Consider the following 10488-nt stretch of genomic DNA (forward strand, 5'->3'; position numbering starts at 1 on the left):
CCTACTTGCAAATATTCACAAGCACTTGTTTATGAATCAGTACAAGTATTAAAATAATAAAAATGCTTACATTTTAAATCTCTAGAATATGGTAAATTAATCAACAAGAGTAATTTCAACCAATTTAACACAGCAATAATAAACGTATAATTTCAAAAGGTCCTTTAATATGGATCAATTGATGACATGATTTACTGCTTTCTGTTTAGAAGCAGTGAGGTCAGAGGTGGCCCTCTAGAAAATCTGTCAGTGCTCTGGGACTAAATAAGCTTACCCAGAGAGATTAGTGGGAATAGCTAGTGGACGGAATGACAGTAGCAAAGAAGCAGAAAGAAGTCACACTATTCACATTATAAATTATGTATTTAAAGACTACTTTTCTGACCTAGCAATCTGTCAAAAAAAACCTAATTAAATTTGGACTGCGTAATATGATTTAGTTTATTGATTTAGTTAATAACTATGGTACACTACGTTACAACATTCACTTCATTACATTTAACATGTGATATACTGTATACACACATCCATTTTCATATTCATTATTTTTCATACATGTTATTATATGATGTATTCTTGTGTATTATGATTTCATCTAATGTTATTTTGAAGCATTGTGTTCAGGCGTCTTTGAATACATAATTTCTATGCAGCTAAATGCATTCACATTTGACAGGTAAGGCTGTCGTTAGGTCGTCTTGATTCACTCTGGTCAATGCCTGCAAGCAGCAGCTAACTAAAACGTAACGTAACACAAATCAACGACGAAAAGAGACGAGGGAACCATGAAAATGAGACGGCCACGTTATTAAAATGTAATATGCAATATGCAGCTAGCTAATATGGGTGCTGTCAATTAAGTGTACTGACTGGCTTTCGTTAAGTTCATAACACAGCATTTTACAAATGAAACGTCATAAAAATTAGACATGTAACCAGAGGAGCATTAGCAAAAAAAAAATGGTCGCGGCGGATTTCACTAAAACGATAAACGGACCTCAGCCCTACCTTAACATGAGCCGCTTTAGTTCCTGGATGTAATTACTGACTGAGAAAATATGACTGCCTTTCAGACCTTCAGAAATGGGTCGCCTGATGCATGTCATTACGCCCACCCTATAGTTGTAGAGAATTGGACAACGAACAGCAAACATGGCCGGAGTTCAACACTCCGGAAGTGCGGTCTTCCCTGCACTCCCCTCAGTGGCCATCCGTGGTACTGCTTAAATAGCTTAAATAATTCGACGCCTCCAAAAATCTATTTTCTCAGTCCACAAATAAAAAACATGACTTCTCGAGACGGAAATATTATTCTTGTTTTCTATATTTTTAACAGGTTACGTTTTGTTTTCCCATTTGACCCTTCCCATGATTAGTCGGTGGATAATGAATATAAATATGTAATGGACAAAGCTTCATAGAAGCTCTGAATTCTTTTTTCCCCCTGATTTATTCACTTCAATTCTCTACTGATGGGTTTTTTTCTGATTTATTCACTTCAATTCTCTACTGTTCTATACACCAATTAAATCAGTGTGTGGTAGTAAGGGGAACCTTTTAATGAACCAATTCTAATGAACTTCTTCGTCTTTGAAACATTGAACGATAACGATGACATCTACTGGTTGATTTTATGTATTGCGTCTAAAGGGCAGACGAGGAGGGTTCATGACATCGTGAATGTCACGTGTGTTAATGTTTGCTTTTACATTTACTCGTGGGAAATAGTATATATATATATAAAGTACGAGAGAGAGAGAGAGAGAGAGAGAGCACTTAAAACTACTCTCTTGGTGTTACCGCTCCTGAAATAAATCATCATATCATCTACATTGCACTAGATGGCAGTGTTCGTTAAGCGTTAGATACTACTTCCGTTCCAACGCTTGCTAAACGGGCTACGAGTGAATTAAGAGGGGGTTTAGAACGATATTGTCCAGAGGTGTCTGAGAAAACTCAAGTTATTTTTCTTCACCACTCACATTCATTCTGCATGTGTCTGTTTTTCAACATTTATGTCCTGTGAATACAAGAAAAAAAAAAACAAACAAACAATAAAACAACAACAACAAGAAACTATTGTTCTTCCAGTGGGGACTATATTCTACTTTGGGTTATTTAAAAAAAAAAAAAAATCACAGAACCGTCTCCTCGGACTGTTTTTTGTTACCTAATCTGGCAGAAAAACAAACACACACAAAGACCCACAACTGTGTATCGTATGTGTTAGTCTCACTTAGTACTCAGTCTGAAGCTTCAGTCAAGTCTATGCAAACACATTAACTTGACTCAGTAGACGTCCAGACTGGTACTGGGCTGATGGTGATCGGTTACTGTGCGGCAAGAGAAAAAAAAAAATGCAATTTTTTTTAAATGCAAATTTCTTTCCCATATACCTTTAGGTCCGTTTTTTTTTCCTCAAGCATTGTGTGTCTCTTCAACAATTATATATACATTTAGAAAAAAAAAAATCCATTCGTGGATTCTTGCTACTCAGGCCTATCCCTGCTTTCAAAAACACCTAGTCACATTGTATCTGTGATCTGGGGCAGTTCTGCACACCACGGGGGCTCCAGGCCAGACAGAACTTTGCAGTTCAATCATCTTGTCATTGATATATGGACCACTGTCAACCCCTGTCAGGGCCCCTTCCAGCTTGGGGCCCTAGGAAGTTGCCTGCGTTGCCTGCTCCGTTGCGACGAAATTTTCTGTGATAATACACGCTGCGGAAGTAATTGTAGGCCTTTAACTTTGAAGATACTCAGGTACACTGATTGACTGACAATTATTTGGAGGTTTGACAAGTTTGGCTTTATGATAACTGGGATGGGCTCAAGCATCCGAAAGGAATAACCATTAGATAATCAATGGATGGATTATTTCTCAATGGTATGACGTAGGGAATGGGTTGGTCTTAGGTAATGTATCGGACTGGCTAACGTTGTTTTTGTCAATATCCGCTTTTGAAATTTCGACCAATATCAGCGCGATATCCTTCCTGAGTATCAGATTGAGTCATCCCAAGTATGAAGCCACCACACTGGCGTTAAGACTTTCAGTCTGCTAGTTCGTTGATTCCGAGTTGAACCACGGGAAACAGAAGGAATAAGTTCTTGAATGAGTAGGATGAGGACAGACGTATTTTCAGTCGAGGACGTCACCGTAACGTTTTCGTTTCAGGTACAGTATGTGCCCGTCCTGTCAGCCACAGTAACTCTCCTACACCATTCCGATCGGAGTTTAACATCTTCCCGTCAGCTAACCGTGCCGCACCATGCGATGCCATCCATCCACAATTGCTAGGCTGCAGTGTCAACATCGAGGGGCAGTGGAAGCCGTCGCAGGAGATTATAACCGTGTAAACTTTCCTCGCTAAACTTTCCACCAGTTTGTGTGGACTGTCCCACACAGGAGATCAAGTCACTGGACCTCCTGTACGCTGTGTGGATGTTGTGGATGCATACAGTGGTCCTGCCCTCCCCCCACACGGCAACTCAGACCACATCTTGGTCTCATTAACATCTAAATATGTCCTTACAGTTTAAAGGCAGCCTGTTTCAACAAGGACAGTGAGGAGCTGGACCTGGAAAGTCAATGAGAGCCCGGTGTCTTAATAATGATGATGAGGTGGACAAAAACGTTCCTCTGTGCGTGCGTGTGTGTGTGCGTATGCATGCATTGCATGAAAAAGTGCAGTATAAATGAAGTTTAATCTATTGACTGATTGATTATGACAAAGAGACAGATTTGGAGCAAAAAAAAAAAAAGAGCCAAACTGTACACATATTGAAAAGCACGGCACCATTTCGGCTTTAAAAACTACTAGGCTCTGTAAATACACTGTGGGGAAAGTAAACATTCTCAGCATGCCATCTAGGCACACAGAGGGGTATTGGGAGACAGCTGTCAGACATGCTGTGTGGGTGTCTGTGTGTTGACTAGCAGCAATCAGTGCACTGCGAGATAGAAAAGTTGGGAAAGAAAAAAAAAAAGCACACAAACGCACACACATATTATTTATTATTTACTTCGCTAATAGTTCGATAATTACAAATAAATAAACCCGAACTTGAATGACATTCACAAAAAAAGTCAATCCTTTTTGGCCAGTTATAGACCAATATTCTACTTTTTTTTTTGGCCAATAAAACACCTGCAAATCAGTTAAGTGCTCATTTGCGTACGTTGTTGCAGACATAAGGTCCTCACTTGTCAATATATCGTATTTCCTCACATATATATTGAAGCGTCTGCCTTACTTGGCAGACTGCCAATGGGGAGCAAGCAGCCTCCTGAGGGGAATATCCGATTAAAAAGCGCGAGTTTCTTACTTCGCATTCACCTCTGGCCCGTGGGCAATTGCCTACCATACCCTTCAACGGGTCTGTTATCAGGAAAGAGACACACGTAAACAATTGTGTTTACCCTCATTTTGTTGACGTTTTTGAAACATATATATTACGATTCCAAGGACTGCAAAGAATTAGCTCTTATGAAATTACATTTAAAATAAAAATTCAACCAAAAAAAACAGTAGCGGTTCCATAATGTAGCGGTTCACAAGCTAAACCCACTAAATTTAAAGAGAAAAAAAAATCTACACATATAGCCCGTACTTCTCCATAAGCCACACTAACATGGGATATTTACACACAGAAAGACCTTTTCTTTTAATGAAATAAATGCTTTTTTCCAAACTGTACCTGTAACATGGCGGGTTACATGTTAGCTCTTTCCTGTTTCGGCGCCAACAACATTAGCTCCGGGGCTAACACTCTTGCGTGCCGCATACAGACATACGCTACTAGTATAACATATTAACTTTAGCTACCGTTCTCTCTCTTGTGTGTCCCAACGCACATATACGCACACAACCATTCGCAGACAGACAGACGCTACTAGTATAACACACAGTAGCCTGCCAGAAAAGTCATTGATAGCTAGCGGTATGAACTTGGTTATTCCGTAAATATCCATAACTTAGCCTAGCATCATTGTTTAAGCCGCAGGGTTCAAAGCGTGTGAAAAAAGTAGTGGCTTACAGTTTAAGGCTTCTAGAAATGACGGTACTTGATGCCTCCAAGTGACAGTCTGTTCTAGCAGATCTGCTGTTAACGCAATTTCCCCAGTATTTTGGGAGTGTTAGGATAGGCCAGTGTCCCAGTATCTCTGTCTGTGATTGGCCACCCAAATCCACACACACCTTTCCCACAAGAAATAAGGAAAGCATTTGTGGTGGCTACTGGTTTTCCGCTGGATATATAGCATTCAAATCGTTGAAGACGTGGAGTACTTTCAGCCAGGTGGCGCAGCAACACGATCAATGACACGTTAGTGCAGCATTTTAATGTGCTTGCGCATATGTGTTAGCGACATGCAGCATTTTACTTGACAATGAGACTTAAAGGTTAAGTCATTCTAATCGCCCTTAGAATATATCAGCTGTATAAGGCAGTGCTGCCACCTACTGGATCTGTCTAATAATAATAATAATAATAATAATACATAAATCACAGAGACAAGATACACACCTTGCTGATGTTGATTTCACAACTGTGAAAATGAATCAAATCGGGGTTTTTGTGACGGTGTAAGTCTAAGATCATTTTAGACTTAGAGTACAACCAGCGCGCGAGAAACGTGACAACCATCTTTACTAGGAAACAAGGAGGGGGGTTCACAGTAGAGCTGTATGTGAAAGCAGTTACCAGCACAGCATGCTGTTGCTTGTAAGCCTCTGGTCATTTATAAAGTTCAGCATATTTACTCCGAGAACATTAATAGTTTGGATTTCTTTTACTGGGCCGAGCGGTTAATCGCACAGACTCCTTTTGAGTCAACCGCTTTTACACGTCGTACGCGCTCACGCCATTATGTGAATCAGTCAATTCTGAGAAATACACAGTAGAAGCTTACATTTAATCCTGTATCAGAGCACCCCAAAACCTGATACTTAGATTCATGGGGAGAGCAGTGTGTTGTTATTTATAAGCACAGATGTATCGATTGCAATCTTTTGGCCGATTAGGATTTCCAACTTAGGGGGTAAATGTGTCCTTTTCACTTAACGTTGAGAGCGATTACTACAAGTAAAGTGTTTTTTATAGTGCCAGACATTCATTCTTATGATGAGTTATTATGAAACATTTCTCACAAACTGCACTGCAGTCCCATGTTCTCCCTTCAAGTTTCAAAATGAAAATGCTTGGTGACTGGAATGAGGTACTGAATGAATGATGTCTGGGTACGCAAACGGATCGATAATATCAATGCAGTTTGTAAGAGTTTAAGTTGGATTTGATATTATAATTTGTAGTGGTAGCGAGCAATAACAAGAAGGATTTTTCCAGCTACCAGGGTAATCAGGGGACAAATGCTACTTCTTGGACATTATCGACAAGGGTTTCTTGACATCTCAGCTTTGACCGATCCGACAGACGATTTGTCGCCAACCACACGCAATGCCAAACTAAACAAACACGAAGGGCTTGACTGAGCTCTAGCAACTCTGAGCACGTCTGAAAGGGCTCGTCGGTTGGGTTCAGCTAGGGCATGTTCGGCTGGATTCGTCAAATTTGACAGTTTGGTCGTTCCGAACAAAGATCGCAGTGGCTCCTTCACGGTTAGGTTTACAGTTATACATTGTCGTGTTTGGTTGGTCCTTCTGTCCATTTTCCCCCCCTGGGTCAGTTTATCATTCTCACCTTTGTCCTGTGCTCGGCTCGTCTCGTAAGTCTCCCTAGTCGCAACTGGCGTCCTGGTTTATTACATGGCCCTCTCCCTCATTCTGACTTGTGCCAGGTCCGTGTCTCCCTGTGTGTTCTGTGGCTCAGTTCTGTTCTGTTTCCTGCCCAGCTCAGCCTTTTTTCTCTGCTCGTTCGGTTCTTTTTCTCTGCGCTCGGTTGGCTGAGGTGTGTTCTGTATTCTGTTAGCTCCCCTTAGCCTTCGGTTCTGTTTTTCTACCTTTTGTTTCCTCACCTCGTTCTATAGGTCACAAACAACGAGCATAGAGTGGAAAGTACTTTCGGGCTAATAACATGCTAGGTTCAGCTCCTCTGCTGTTGCATGGACACGGAGCGCATGTGCTGCAGATGATTGGTTCATCTCCATTTATAGGTGACCGGACTATTAAGCGCACCTGAATATAAGCCGCACCCTTTAAAAACAGGGAAATTGGGGTCTTTGTTATCAGACACTCCGACCACAACAACAGAACATAAACAGTGTTTTAACAGCTCCTGTATCACCAACTGACGCTTCAACATGACAGGGGCTCAAACCGCTCTCAACTTTAGCTACCGTTCTCTGCGTATATGTGTGCCCCCCCCACACACACACATATGCACACAGCCATTCACAGAGAGACTTACGCTACTATTATAACACACAGAAAAGTCATTGATTGCTAGAGGGAAATGATCTTTGTTAGCCCCGTAAAAATCCATAAATTATCTCATTTTTTTTAAATAAGCCGCAGGGTTCAAAGTGTGCGGAAATTACAGTAAATTACTTTTTTGAATTGAACATGATGATTACATAATGTTACGTGATGTTACCGCTGTGTTGGTGTCGCTGACAGTACAGTATGTGAGTTCCGACTCACCGTAGTAACAGAACCCCAGTAACAGAAGTCCAGGACCATCCGTCGTACTATAGGAATTGAAATGTACATGTACAAAAAAATACCAGATGAATGTGTTGACGTGTTTACTCTTTATTCCAAGGTTAGTAACAGTTGTAATCTATAGAGTCATGGCATAACTACTCACTACATACCTGTTTTTTCTCCCCCCAGCAAGTTAAAGGGAAAAGCCTTTAACTTGCCTTTGACTTTTGTGCTACAGTTGGTCCCAAAATTGAACAGGGGGGGACTAAGATAAATGACATGTAAAAGTCATGCAATAAGATTGCTAAATTGCTAAAAATGCTTTTATCATTTTCTACGCCATCTATTGAGGAAATGTGGGTATTGCAGGGAATACGCAGAAGTATAATGATAATATAAATGAATTATAGAATTTGAAGTGGCGCTTTGGCCCAGAGGCAATGTCTCTGTCATTGGTGTGAAACCCCAAGGTTGACCTCCTGGGCAATATTGAATCCCGGTTAGGGCGGTTGGTACCTTCCAGTGGACTCACCACCCGCAGGAACGGTGCAGTGTGATGATCCCGGTACCAGATAAGCGGATGGAAAAAGGATGGATAAATCCATAATTTGGAAACATTTGGCTGAAGCTGAACAGTCCGCATCCGGCCCCCGGGCCTTAGTTTGCCCATGCCTGGCCTGGACCAACTGTATGTACTGCATATAAAGAAATGTGACCAGGACTAATTCAACACACATGAAAGTAAAGTATTGGTCCCATCACACTTGTATCCATTCAGTACCAACATTAACAGTGGTATTGGTTTATTACAATATACTACGTTGTCATGGATCTAGTGCAGAAAAAACGTTTTGACTCGCGGGGCCGCAATGGGTCCTTAAATTTGGACGGGTAGTAAATTTGGACTGACTGACGTGTAAAAGTCAGTCAGTAAAAGCTAAAATGCTAAAAGGCTTTCAGCCTTTTCGACGTCATCTATTGGAGAAATGCGGGAGATTGCAGGGGAAAGGCAGATATTTCATGAAAATAGAAATTGGACACGTTTAGTGGGCCGGATTAAAAAGCCAAACGGGCCGCATTTAGCCCCCCCCGGGCCGTAGTTTGCCCATGCCTGATCTAGAGGCACTCGTGTTTACCCCCTGTTTTTATCTTCCTGGCAGTGTCACTTTTTTTTTTTTTTTTTTGTTTATTCTCCTTTTTATGCTCCCTTGTACGGCCTTATTCCACCATTAATTCCCCTCTCCCCCCCCCCTCTCCTTTCCCTAAACTTCACATACTTTTTTGCCAGTTTTTCTCACCACCTTGGCTGGGCTTTCACAGGCCTCCGTTAACTCCTCACAAACCCCTAGAGACTGCTGTAACTCTACCCCAGACTCACTCCGACTTGTTTTTCCTGCAGCGTTTCTACTAGCCAATTAGGGAATTATCTCTTCGTTTGCTTCCTCTTTTTTTTTTAAATTTTAAAAAAAATTTTTTTTATTGTCATGCTACAAGATTAGCGTCGGAATGCCGCCTACACTCTTCCCAGACATCACCTTGCGTGTCTCCTATCTCTTTCAAACGAAACTCCTGAAACGGGACACAATCCACATAGAATTTTCCCCTTTTATTCCTGCTCACGTCACAACCTCTATTTGAGATACATGTTTACTTAGGCCATTTCCATCCCCTAGCAAAATACACTACCATCTGCCCTTCGACATTCCTCTCTTTTACACCATACTTATGCAAGTATGCAAGCACAGCCTAGGTGGTCTAATGGCACTGTGACTAATTAGGAGCCTGATTGTTAACAGCTTCTGCTTCTACCCGTGCGATAACTACTGCTTCGATCACAACTAATGGAACTTTAAAAAAAAAAAAAAAAAAAAAAAAATAGGCAAAATAAAATCATAATAATAAAAATAAAAAAAAATTCAAAATAATTTAACAAAGAAATCATAATAATACAAAAAAAAATTCAAAATAATTTAACAAATGTGTTGTGTATTTTAAAGTTGAAAGCAGACTTAATGCTCTTCACCAATTCTCAGCCAGGCATATATATATTTTTTTTTTCAGAAGGGTATAAGATATATAAAATATCATTTTTGATGTTTTTTCATATGATGATAAAATTCAAAATGAAAAATTCTCCTCTTTAAATATTTGTACCCCTACACTCACTCGTGGTGATCTCCCCTTTCTTGCAATAATAGCCCCAGCCATGTTAGAGTGTGAAGTAATTCAAGGGCTTTTAGGACATATTGATCTGGAAAATGTGCTCTAGCACAGATGTGACTGCTCAGCCAGGCTGGGATTCTGCGAATTCTAAAAAAAAAAAAAAAATGTGCTGGGGGATTTTAGTGGCTCTCGATCCAGGTTGGCGTATGTTGCCTTTTTACATGCTTCTTAAATACTCTGTGGGGCAGAGCCTGAAAGGGTTACTGTTTACCAAAGTGCCTCATTCTGCGCAATCGAGAGGGGGCGACTGAGTGGCGCCGTCGAGTCAGACACGCAGTTTCTAAAAAACCCAGAGACATCATCAAGGAAGAAGCTGACAGTGGGGAAAGCAGCCCCCTCCCCCTCTGCTGGCATAATGCCGTCCCGTCTCCTCTGCTCGGTCTCCGTCTTTACTTTTGTCACAATAAGCAGACGGCAAATCCCAACCCATTCAATACCACACGTGCGCGCGCACGCACACACAGACAGACAGACATCCCTCCCATCCAAACACGCGCACACACATACACACACACATTTTAAAAGCTATACTTGTTTTCCGTACACAATTAGTCCGGTTCTATTTTAGCAGCTCGACGTGTTCGAACCAACACAACATATAGGCTGTAACAACCTGGCTACTTACAGACTTCACAGCAGGACTTTCTCCTTCCTCCCCC

At 41.1% G+C, this 10488-nt stretch overlaps 1 protein-coding gene across 1 annotated transcript in view; it reads right to left on the minus strand.

Moving 5' to 3' along the window:
- tbc1d24 (TBC1 domain family, member 24) overlaps positions 1 to 1211 on the minus strand; it is an 8727-nt gene extending 7516 nt beyond the window's left edge. Inside the window, exon 1 of the mRNA XM_008314621.3 lies at positions 1009 to 1211. The gene's annotated coding sequence lies outside the window, so the exon portion shown is untranslated. The remainder of the gene's footprint in view (positions 1 to 1008) is intronic.
- Between the last annotated feature and the right edge of the window lie 9277 nt (positions 1212 to 10488).

This window comes from Cynoglossus semilaevis, chromosome 8 (genome assembly GCF_000523025.1).
Source record: "Cynoglossus semilaevis isolate Cse_v1.0 chromosome 8, Cse_v1.0, whole genome shotgun sequence".
Classification (NCBI taxonomy): Eukaryota; Metazoa; Chordata; class Actinopteri; order Pleuronectiformes; family Cynoglossidae; genus Cynoglossus; species Cynoglossus semilaevis.